General features: G+C 36.1%; 2 long non-coding RNA genes across 2 annotated transcripts; one reads left to right on the top strand and one right to left on the bottom strand.

Moving 5' to 3' along the window:
• Positions 1–5250: 5250 nt before the first annotated feature.
• LOC141592217 (uncharacterized) lies at positions 5251–7616 on the bottom strand. Its single transcript, XR_012521088.1, has 2 exons — positions 7527–7616; positions 5251–6908 (listed from the first exon to the last, which is right to left on the bottom strand). It is a non-coding gene; the product is annotated as an uncharacterized LOC141592217 (long non-coding RNA).
• Positions 7617–8392: 776 nt separating this feature from the next.
• Positions 8393–10354, top strand: LOC141591104 (uncharacterized). The gene is made up of 2 exons (XR_012520659.1): positions 8393–8734; positions 10206–10354. It is a non-coding gene; the product is annotated as an uncharacterized LOC141591104 (long non-coding RNA).
• Positions 10355–11952: the final 1598 nt, after the last annotated feature.

Genomic DNA, 11952 nt, shown 5'->3' with positions numbered 1-11952 from the left:
CGCTTTTCACCTTCAACTCTTCCCGAGCAATATCAAACTTAGCCTGAAGAGCTTTCGGGGCATCCCGAGCGATTTCACTTAGAAGACTCCACCAAAGAACCGAGCCTTCCCCGCCTCATTATCCTCCTTCAAAGAATGATTCTCAGCCTTGGACACCTCCAACTCAACTTTAAACTTGTCAAGATCTTTTTCAAGATTTGTACCTCCCAATCCAAGGCATTTTTTAGACCATGGATCGATTCCGGTTGACAGCACTCCTCAAAGACATCATTAACATTCTAAAACAAAAGAAAAATGCCTATCTAAGCCACAAAAAAGAAAACACACAAAAATCCACAATAAACAAAGACAATATATACCTCCTGAAGCATGGTAACCAAGTTGGCAAAGATAGTCCCCGGAACGATACATAGCGGCCAAAGCACGGGCGTAAGCTTCCTCGCTCGGTACTTGAAATAAGGATCATCAACCACAAAAGCCCGAGCCCGAATTTGATCCTTGGCAAACCGGACCTCATCCATACGAGCCCCGACCCCCGACCTCATGAACTCCCATAGGCTCATCCACTCTCTTCCTCTTCTCAGGACGGTCACTATCATCCACAATCTTTTCAGAGACGTCAATCGAACCTCCCGCACAGTTCCCGAACGTGAACAAGACTGTCACTTCCCGTTGCCTCACCGCTCTTTGACTTCTCCCCTGTGTAACTGGGAGACCCCGCCTTCACCAAAGATAGACCAAAACTAGCAATTCTCGCGAAGCCCGGTAGCCGCACGACGAGTTTCTAAATTAGCAATATAAGCATGAATCCAATACAGTAAACAGAATGACAAAAAATAAGCAAAAGAACTTACTCCCTGACGAAGATGCCCCTGGAACCTTAGTGCTCTTTACTGTGCTTATACGTACTCAACTTAGCCTTCTTAAAACGAGGCATAGAAGCTTGCCCAGCACAGGCGGGCCAAGCCCTCTCCTCTTCAGTAACGCCATAAACGCCGTTATCCGGTCACCGACCCCTCAAAGATCAAAGTATCATTCACCCAATCATTTACTAAAAGAAAGCACGGGCAAAGTAAGTAAACTCTCCAAAACATATTATTACCAAACCAAAAATAATGCAGGAAAGAAAGTTACCTCCCTCAACAAACTGGGTAATTCAGATAGTCCAGGTCAGGGGCAATTGAATCAGCCTTGATAAACATATAAGTTTGAGCCCATCCTTTATCATCCCCTGAATCAAAATTGGTAATCAGGTGAGCCATCTTTGACCTGACTCGAAAATTAAACCTCCCAAGAGAATGACTCTTGGTGATAGACATTCTTAAAATCACCCAGGGTAATAACCAATTTATGCTTAGAACATAAATGCTCAATAGAATGGACAATTTTCCAAACCATTGGCATGAGTTGAAACGGAGGAACCCTAATAGCCCTAATCACCTCAGTCATAAAAGGAGAAAGGGGAAGTTGACCGCCACCCCGAACGCCCACTCAAAAATACAGAACCAACCCGGCTACTCCAATTAGCCCCGACAGACCATTCTCGGGAATCTAAACCTCGGCCCCATGAGGAATAAGGCCCCTGCCCTTTATATAATGCTCAAAAGCAGGTTTCAGTTGATTGGCTTCTTGAAAAGAAACCGCCAAAGCCTTATTAGGAGAATATTCAACCCCCTTATAAGACATGGACAGAACCTCTGGAGGAGCAACAACTTCCACCACATCATCCTCAGGGATGATATCAGGGACCCCTCAACCTCGTTAGAAACCATTTCAACTTCAACATGAACTTTTTCACCTCGGCAGAGCTTTTGAAGTCTTTGTCCTTCTCCCGCCACCAGCCATATATTATTTTTTCTGGAAGATGAATTTTTCAAAGAGAGAATTTTTTAGAAAGGGAAAGAAGAAATTTGGAGATTGAGATGTGGAAACAATCACGGCAAAGGAAGGCTATTTATAACCACAAATCCTAAAACGGCTAGAAAAGCAAGTGGTAGAGACTAATCATGACTCTCCTAGGGTTTTGTGAACCTGCCCTATTAATGAGAAATAACCGTTACAAGAAGTTGAACCAAACACCAATTCTAAATCCGATAGAAAGTCCCTGCACAAATCACTTACCTGGCCCAAATTTTTATCTCCTCATTCCTGGCCAGACCCAATAAAGGAATAAGCAGATAACGGGCAATTGTTGGGCCCTAAATTATCCCGCCTCGACTCCGATATAGGCCGGCAATGACCAAGGACAACTTCCAGGCAAAAGATATCTGAAACCAGGCATTTATTCAACACGGATAGGCACCAAGTAGGAGTTAGTAAAAAACAGGCGAAAGATAACCAACAGCCTAAAAAGGAGAAGCACCAGGCCACTGCAGGCGACAAATAGGCAGCTGATATATGTTCCCTACAAAAAAGGAAGACCAATTCCAGAAAGTTATGATATAGGAAGCAGTCAAAACAACGGCTAAGAGAGAGGCAACCACCTCCGGGTAAATAGGGCACATTCCCTATTTACCAGGAAAACCTAAACGGCATAAGAAGGAGGAAGAGATCACCTATAAATAGAAAAGAAGAGAAGATGAGAAAGATCATCAGATATACCCTCACTTCTACTTATATTTTTGTATTCTTAAGCTATATATTCGCCTGTCACGCCTGATATAACAATACTCTGTCAGGCTATCTAAAACCATAGTAACAATCACTCCTGGCTTGGTGCCCGTGGTTTTTTCCCTTATTCCCAGGGTTTTTCCACGTATAAAAATCTTTGTGTCATTGTTTATTAGTTCGTTTTGCACTTAATTATACCAATCGGGCGAGTTGTTTGAATTAGATCACGCTACATATAAATCCCTGGCAGGACGCTCTAGATCAGTAAAAAGCCTGCCAAAACAATTACCGTATAACATAATTTCTTTAAAGTGTTTAAATGAGGGTGGTAATGAGACAATGAGTAGGACAACTTTATCTTCATCATCGATTTTAACATCAAGGTTCTCCAAATCTATTATGATAGAATTAAACTCATCTAAGTGTGTTTTTACGGGAGTACCTTCTGACATGCGGAGAGTGAATAAACGTTCCTTGAGTCGAAGCTTATTTGCTAGACTCTTGGTCATGTATAGAGATTCCAATTTAGTCCACATGCTAGCAGCGGACGTCTCTTTAATGACCTCACGTAAAACTTCACGTGATAAACAAAGTTGAATCACGGACAACGCCTTCTCATCCATTTCATCCCATTATTCATCTGTCATAGTGGATGGTTTCTTCAACTTACCATCTAAAGCTTTCTTTAAATCATTTTGTATAAGAACAGCTCGCATTTGAACTCTCCAAATGGCGAAACTAATTTTACCGTCAAATTTCTCTATGTCAAATTTTGTCGACATTATGGAAAAATCTCAGTTGAAAATAATATGGCTCTGATGCCAATTTGTTTGGGTACAGAGTACGGAAGCGAATAAATTCAACCAAAGATTTAAGATAAATAATGAAAAGACAATAAAATAACACCAAGATTTTTAGGTGGAAAAACCCTCTTTAAATAGAGGTAAAAAACCACCGGTGAGAGAGCCAAGTATTTCACTATAATGATGTGGGAGTACAAGGATAATTTCCTTAAAGACTATTGAAATAGCCAAGGTAATAAACTCTCAAGAGGTGTTAAATATTAGCACCCAAAATGATTATGGAGAGTAGTAATAAAGGAGGAAGAGAAGAATATATTATGTTGTAGTTTTGTTGTGTTATCTTGCGAAGGATTGTGCATGTATTTATAGTGATTTATGAAGTAAATGTAATGATGCGTTAGTCTTTGATTTCCATATGTTGCACACAATTTCCTTTACTTCAATTACGTTGCTTGTGCATTCCATTACTCCACCATATGTTTCATGCACTTCCATTATCATGCCATAAGTTAGAATAAGCTCTAACATCTTCTCATTAAAGGAGAGGCATAACTCCAACACCATCCTATAAAAAAACGAGAATATGTATAAATTACAGGGAATGACTATATAAAATATAGGTAAATTAACTAGTACTTATCATAAGCCCTACTCGGTCGAGAATCACCAATACTCGACCGAGTAACCGCAATTAGGTCGAATAAACATCCCCCCTTCACCCAATAACGGTTCCTTAGGCACGAAAGGTCCTTCGTAAAGTCTCCTACAGAGGCGGGTATTACAGTCTTCCTTCCTTAAATTAAACTTCGTCCTCGAAATTCCCCTAGACAGCAGAAAAAGACACGGTCTAGTAACTTATGAATCGCACGTTGAAGATTATACTTACGCCATTTACCTTTGCCAACATTATAGCTTAACATACATCATCTACACTACTCACATTAACACAACTACTACCGTATACATAATCACGACACGGTCAACATGACACCGTCTACCCTCCCTTAAAGGAACGTCGTCCTCGAAGTTTAATCCTAGTAAACAATGGACAACTAAGCAACTCCCAAAAGCGAAGCGTAAACATATGCGTACAATTAAGACAAACTTGTGAAGTGTCAAGCCAAGAATTCATGCAATATAGGCAAGTTGTTTATAGAGGCATGTCAGAACGTTGACCACCAGCCGTACTAACAAATTAAAAAAAAAACGCCGATCGTGATTCTAGCTGATTTAGGTATTAGTTAAATTAGTACTCGATAAACTATCCGATTAATATAATGCGAATTAAGTACTAATAACAAGGTCAAATTACTCAACGGATTCAAGAAGGTTACACCAATGCCAAGTAAATTCGTTGTTAACTCAAGGAAGAAATTTTTATATTTACCATGCAGAATTATTAACAAGATCAAATTGAGAGACATGTATAACTAATCAAAATGCATATTATATGTTATAAATTGATTTTATGAGTATCACATCGTTACCCACACTGCGCACACACACCCATTACACGATCCCTCCAACTTATAACACCTTACTTCATCCCGTACCGCGCCATATTCCACCCCGTCACCATACCTATTCCGTACTGGAACGTTATCACACATTCCGACCCATACAACCATACAACCTATCATACATTATAGAATCAGGCGAAAGAGGTTACGAAATAAGCACAATAAGTATTTGAAACACAATCATGCATCACATGTCTACTCAGTCGAGTACGACCTGACACTCGATCAAGTAAGGATCACGCGGTCGAGCGCCTGACTTACTCGGCCGAGTATGCAGAGGTCAGAATGCCTAATCAACTTGCTGCAACTCCAATAACTAATCCAGAAAATTCTAAAACACCAAAATGGTCTTGGTCTTATGACCCGGATTACACAACCGAAATATAATAAATACAAAGTTTCAAACATTAATATTTCGACCAAAGTTAAATGAAATACATATCACATAAACGACGATAAGCATCGTCACCGCTCCTCTCCATCAGTATCACGGTCCTCTTACTCCTCTATAGGCTCCCCAGCTTTGCCGAATGTGCCCGCACCTACATCATCTCCACCACACATGTAAGGCTGACCTCTCTAGTTAACACCCTAAGGTCCCGCTAAGAAACCCTCACCGTGGCTAATCGTCGTCCCCCACGCAATCCACTCCATAGTTCTCAAAAATACCCTATCATCTCCAACTCCCCTTCATCAGCTAGGCTGCCTATAATCCCATCCTACGCCCTGAAGGTGGCCCATCTCATGTACATTCCTCATGGTTAAATCATGGTTCAGGCAATATGTGAGCTCGACCTTTTGTATACGGGGGTAATGTGGATACGAGTACTGAGGGTATTAAGGGTATCCCTGAGAAATGGGCGGTATCCGAGCCTCCTGAATTCCCAAGCCGGGTGGGGTAGAAGCACGACCACAAGTCACCCTAGGCTCCTCCATCTTGATAAGGACACGGTCTGGAATGAGTATGACTGAGGTGGGAGGTTTAGTATCTCACTATCATGGTCCACATTATCAAAGTGGTCGGTAACAAGAAGGTTCTCACTATCTGGTAACACTATCAACATTCTACCCTTCACCCTTCAAGCCAACCTCTCATCATCCAAATCTCGTAGCCATTACACATGAATAAAGTAAGCTTCATCGATCAAAGGAACTTCTTTAATCACGGCTTGAAGGTCGGCGCCAGGTTCAAAGTCAGCTACTGTTTCAGCTAGGGGAGTTATGATAACATCATAATTAAGTGAATGGTTTCGTGATGTGGCCATATTTTCTAAACTAGCACATACCAAGGCTAGGGCATTAAAATAAAATGGTTCCTCACGATAAGGGTTAAGATAAGAAGCCGGAAGCAACATCTCATATGAGTTAAGTTTACTCACATATTTTCGTCCATAAACTAAACATGTCATCATTCGGAGGAAAAGTCTCAAGGTGACATGCTGAACATCGTTAATCAGCATAGCACTCACCCTAGGGGTAGCCCTACTGGTAAAGAGAGGTAAGAAACGGATTGCCTTGGTCTCTGCAGTAACATCGTCTAATTACCCAACCACCCCTTCTCTAAACCCTAGTACTCCGCCATCTCATCTAAGGTCGCGGTATATGAATTATTCAACAGACAGAAACTAACTGTTCCTTTTCCACATCATAGCGATAAGAACTCAGAAACTCAAGATTAAGAAAATCATACGACCTCTCGCGAAGCTGATACAAACCCACAATACCTATTACCTCAAAGACATGACGGACATCCAGCTCGATCTCCAAATCCTCCACTATGGCCGTATCCACGCACCTCGTTACTTTAATTGGTAATTCCATAAGGGAAAGGAATGCGGTCCTTTGGTTAAAACCATCAATTATCACCATTGGGTACTCTGGTACCGCCGACACTAGAGGGCCTCGGCTTGACTGACCTTGTTCGCCTGCCAGGTGGCTCTCGTTCTCTTGTTACCTCTTTGGGATCTCGGCATTGCTTCAAAAGTTAGATATACAAGGTTTTGGGTTTAAAGAGGCAAAACGGATTCCAACCTTTTAGTGTCAAAATTAGGATTTTAAGACGGATTGATAGCGATTAAATTGGAAAATTAACAATAGGGTGAGTGGTACTAGCATTAATCAAACTTTTAAAACATTTGAAGATTAATTAGAGCAAGCAAAATCAGATCTTTTAAGGCAAACCCTAGAAATTTGAATTGACAAGAGATGAAATTTGGGGAAGAAATCAACTATATCATGCTCAATAATTATAATTAAACAACTTTTACCAAAATTAAAAATACTGGTACATCAATCTAAAGTTTTAAAATAAAAAAAATTTCATATTTCTTAGCAAAATTTCGTACTCAAACTATCATATGAAACAATTGGTCTCCCTTGTGACGGGTTACCATTTGTGGCGGATATTTTGTGAGTTAAAATGGTAATAAAATGGGTTAGTGGAGAAAGGACCATACTTAATGAATAGTGTTGCGAGAGAGAGAGAGAGAAAAAGTGGGTACTTTGTGAGGTAAAATGGTATCCGTCACTCAAGAGTGACGGATATGTGCCGTCACAAACAAGAATTTGTGCATATGAAATTGGAGGGCATTACCTTAATTTTGGAAAGAAGAGGATTGGTAAAATGGATAAGTAGTTGAATCTGTTGGAGTATGTGTCCTCAACAACAACGGTGCGATCAAATTATTGAAAATCATGATAAGAATATTTAAGGGATGATTCATTTATATAAGTCAACTGGTCAACATTAATCGGTAATGATTGTCTAACTAGAGTTTGACATTACTGTTGTTTTAACGGTGGTGATCGGTTGATCCCTTAAGGTCACTCCTAGAGGACGATTCCCTCAATTGTAATGTTAATCGATTGTATGATGATACAGATTGATTAAATTCTTAAATTGAACAAATTGATATTTATAAGAGAGAATATTATATCTTATTGTAATTTGATTAAATAAGATTCAATTTAGTAATTAGTATGTTATATTACTAAAATTGACTAATGTTAATGAAACATTTGAGATAAGAGAAATTAGTTAAATATAATTACAAAATATTGTAGATTATATTAACTAGACTTAATATGACCCATTTTATATACATGTAGTTGTGAATTACTTGTTAATTTGTTAATTGTAATTTATTTAATGTAAAATGATATTTAATTTGTTAAATATGCATTATTATGTCCAATGACATGTTACATGTCACATGTCACCCAAATTACAAATGACAAATTACAAAAATAAAATGGAGGTCCATTTTATGTGCTACAATCGGTTTTATGGGGCTTGTAGTGTGATGATTGTTGTTCTTTTTCATGCAAATAGACAACATGATTACACTTACACCCTACTTCCTAGCCTATTGCATGGGTATGACATAAAGCATGATCATGCTAATAAAATAAGAATAATCCACACCCACTCACATAGGGAGCCAGTTTTGGTGTGTTAAAATGGACAATAAGTTGTTCATTTTGATACACTTGATTCTTATGAAAAATCTCTCTTATTCTCCTTCTCTCACAAAAATGGTTTTATGCTAAAAATTTGTTCAATAATTCTAATAATTTAAACATATTACTAGAGTAGTAATAATAATAATATTAGAATTAAATTTAAGGTAAACTAGACCTATTATCTAGTTAGTAATATTTGTAAGATTGTGGGATAGTCTTGGAGCAATTGAAAGGAGGTTCTCATACTAGTGAGACAAGGGGATCATCCAATTACTTTGAGCTCAAGAACAAGTAAAGGAGGGTATCCTTACTTGTGCCCATTTCCGTCTCATCACCATTGTAAGAAACCCGGTTTCTCCTTATTCTTGTTTTAAGTTATGCATGCACTAGATTCACAAAGACTAAATTTATAGTTAATTTAGATCTAATTAAAATGAGTTTAATTAAGCGGTTAATGAATACTTCAAGTGGTATCAGAGATTTTGGTTGTTGCATGCATAATCGGTTTGGTTTTTTCGAGTTAAATGTAACTTAATTAAAACTAAAATTTGTGATTTATAAGAATAAAGCCACGAAATTTTTTGCATGTAGTACATTATGGTCCTAAAATATATTTAGGTCATTTTGATGATTTATGGTAATTTTTGATCATTTTAAAGAATTTTTGGTTATTTTATTATATTTTAGTGAGTAAAATGGTATTTAAAAAGCTAAAATAAGTTAGACTTAGTTTCTGACCTTGAAATTTTTATATGACCTCATATGCATATTTTACTTATTGTATGTAAAATTTCGTATAAATTTGATTTATTTTGCATGATTTATGATTTTTATGTGATAAAAATGGAATAAATGGAGGTTAATTGATTAAAAATAATTAAATTTCAAAACAGGCCATGAAATTTTAATATATTGTTACATGAACCTTTTACTCACTGTGTGTAAAATTTGAGATGAACACGATTCACCTTGCATGATTTATGAATTTTTAGTGTAAAAATGACATAAATAGTGACTATTTTAGCAAAAATAGCTAAAGCAAAATACATAGCATGGGAAAATTATTTTTAGTTGCATTTTTATCCCAAATATCAGATCTAAAGTTCGAACATTGATTAGATTAATTTTCATATGCTTTAGATGTTTTATTTGATAAAAGTGATAAATAACAACTATATTTTTCTCGAAATAAATTCAAAAATATTAACCTTGATTTTTGATATTATGAGTGTCATGGAATTATTCCAGAATGTTCAAAAATTTAAAATTCAAATTTTAAAATTATTGTAATTTAATTTGGATTTATTTCATAAAAGGTTATGATTTTAAGGTCTACTATGAGCATGAATGTTAAATCAAGTTGAATTATTGTCAAAAATTGAATAATGACTAATTTTTGAGTCCTAAGATGTTAGGGTGATTAACTTGGGCTAAAATTAGATTTTAGTATTATTTTGTTATTTTAATAAGTTAAAAATCGCAAATTTCTATAAAACCGGATTATATATGATATAAGATTTAAGTAGGGCGATTTGGCAGATTAATTTGGCATGTTATATACATATTATAATGCTGCATATTTCATTGATGAATGACATATTATAATTATGTAATTTTTATCTTAGTATGACCTTGGTTTTTAATTGGTATTACCTATAATGAAAGGGAATATCGATTCGGTTGTAATTTTATTGTGAGCTAGCATCACCGTCTTGTAATTTAATAGATTTAAATTTTGTTACAAATGTATAATAGGAATAGCTATATATTTTTATTATTATTTTGTAATTCTGGAGTTTCCTAAAGACAGAGCCATTCGGAAAGGAGTTCCGATCAAGACGGTGATTCCTTGGGAGGCGTCTCACTTGAAGTTCAAGGGACCAATGAAGTTGATTTCCGAATTTGTAATAGAATATTAGATTTTCTATTTTAAGAAGGCCATACTAGGAAATTTATTTATTGCTTTGCTTTTTCTTTATATGTTACATGCATTGCCAAATCACCATCAACATCACATGCATGTATATATATATATATATATATATATATATATATATATATATATATATATATATATATATATATAGATATAGATATATCATTTTTCGACCGTATCGATTATAATTATCGTAGTTCACTAATATAGTTCACATAAAAGTTGATAGATAATAAATCGACAAGACCTTTCACATATTTAAAATTGAGATTAGCCTTTCCAAATAGTAGGACCCATGAATCCCTTTGATATTTTGGGTAGATTCGGTTTCCCGTGGTACTTTCATTTTTCATCGGGTAAGTGGGGGTAATAACAAGTTATTACACGCGAAATTTGGTTGGTCTCAACGGGACATGAAGACTAGTCTTATGTTCCGAGGCTAGAGATGAACTTATCGTAATTTCATCGACCGAGAGTTTTAATTTTAGAATCGGTTAAGGAGTTAACCCACCGAATTATATTAGTGAGGTATGTATCGGTTTCCCGTGCCCGAGTTAATATGGTTTTGGATCTCGGAATCACTTATATAATTGGGCGGAGGTCATTATATAAATGCTAAAACACGTTAAAATGTTTTTATAGATTAACGATGAATGTTTCTTTTCCCACTATTTTGTTGTTTTATGTTGTTCTTTATCATTTCTTCTATTAATATACGATATCAATTCGATTGTAACACGAGTCTCCATTAAAACACTATTACTAACAACAAATAAGAATCTCTTTCTAAATCCTCAAATGAATCGTATCATAAGTAATGGACTAGCTCCATAGCAATCGTTTTATTCCATAGAACTCGATAAGAACCGTCCTATGCAAATATAAGATTAGCATCTTAAAATTCCTAACATACCTATGATTTCTTGTGAAGAAATGTTAATAGAAGTAATGATTGGTCAAAATATGTTTTGATAATATCTTCTATGCATCCACGGTTCAAAAGTCTTATTACTCAAACTAAACACTTGTCATCAAGTACTTAAGTTGTTAAGCACATGACAATGTAAAATTGGTAAATTGATTTTTTAGAAATTTTAATTGACCAAATACCACAATAAAGTTCATCCTTGTGAAGGATTAACTAGGAATTTATATGAAGATAAGTCTTCATCAAGTAGAAATTGTTGAAGTGAGTGGGAGCAATAAGAAGTAATCTTAATTGCTAAGGATAGAACTAGGCTCAAATGAGGTGTTAGACACTAAAATAGATACAAACCCCAAATAAGTAAAGATCGAGGAAGTTGATCGTGTCACTCCAACATATTCCTTCTTGAATATATATGATATTGACATTGCATTCTTACCAATTATCACAACATGAGTATTTGATACAAATTTGTGAATCATGTTAGAAATTGCCACATTTCATGATTATAAAATATGGCAAAAGAATGTCAAAACCACCTTTCTAAATGGGTATTTAGAGGAGGATGTGTTCATAACACAATCCGAGGATTTTGTAAATCCTTAGAATCCTAACATTGGAAAATAGTATGACGATTAGCAAGAATAAGTTCAGAAATTTATATGAATAGAACTAGGGTAGTTGCCATTTCATCCA

The sequence above is a fragment of the Silene latifolia genome, chromosome 7 (assembly GCF_048544455.1).
Source record: "Silene latifolia isolate original U9 population chromosome 7, ASM4854445v1, whole genome shotgun sequence".
In the NCBI taxonomy this organism is placed as follows: Eukaryota; Viridiplantae; Streptophyta; class Magnoliopsida; order Caryophyllales; family Caryophyllaceae; genus Silene; species Silene latifolia.
Note: the sequence above shows the minus strand (reverse complement) of the source record. Positions and strands in the feature narration are given on the sequence as shown.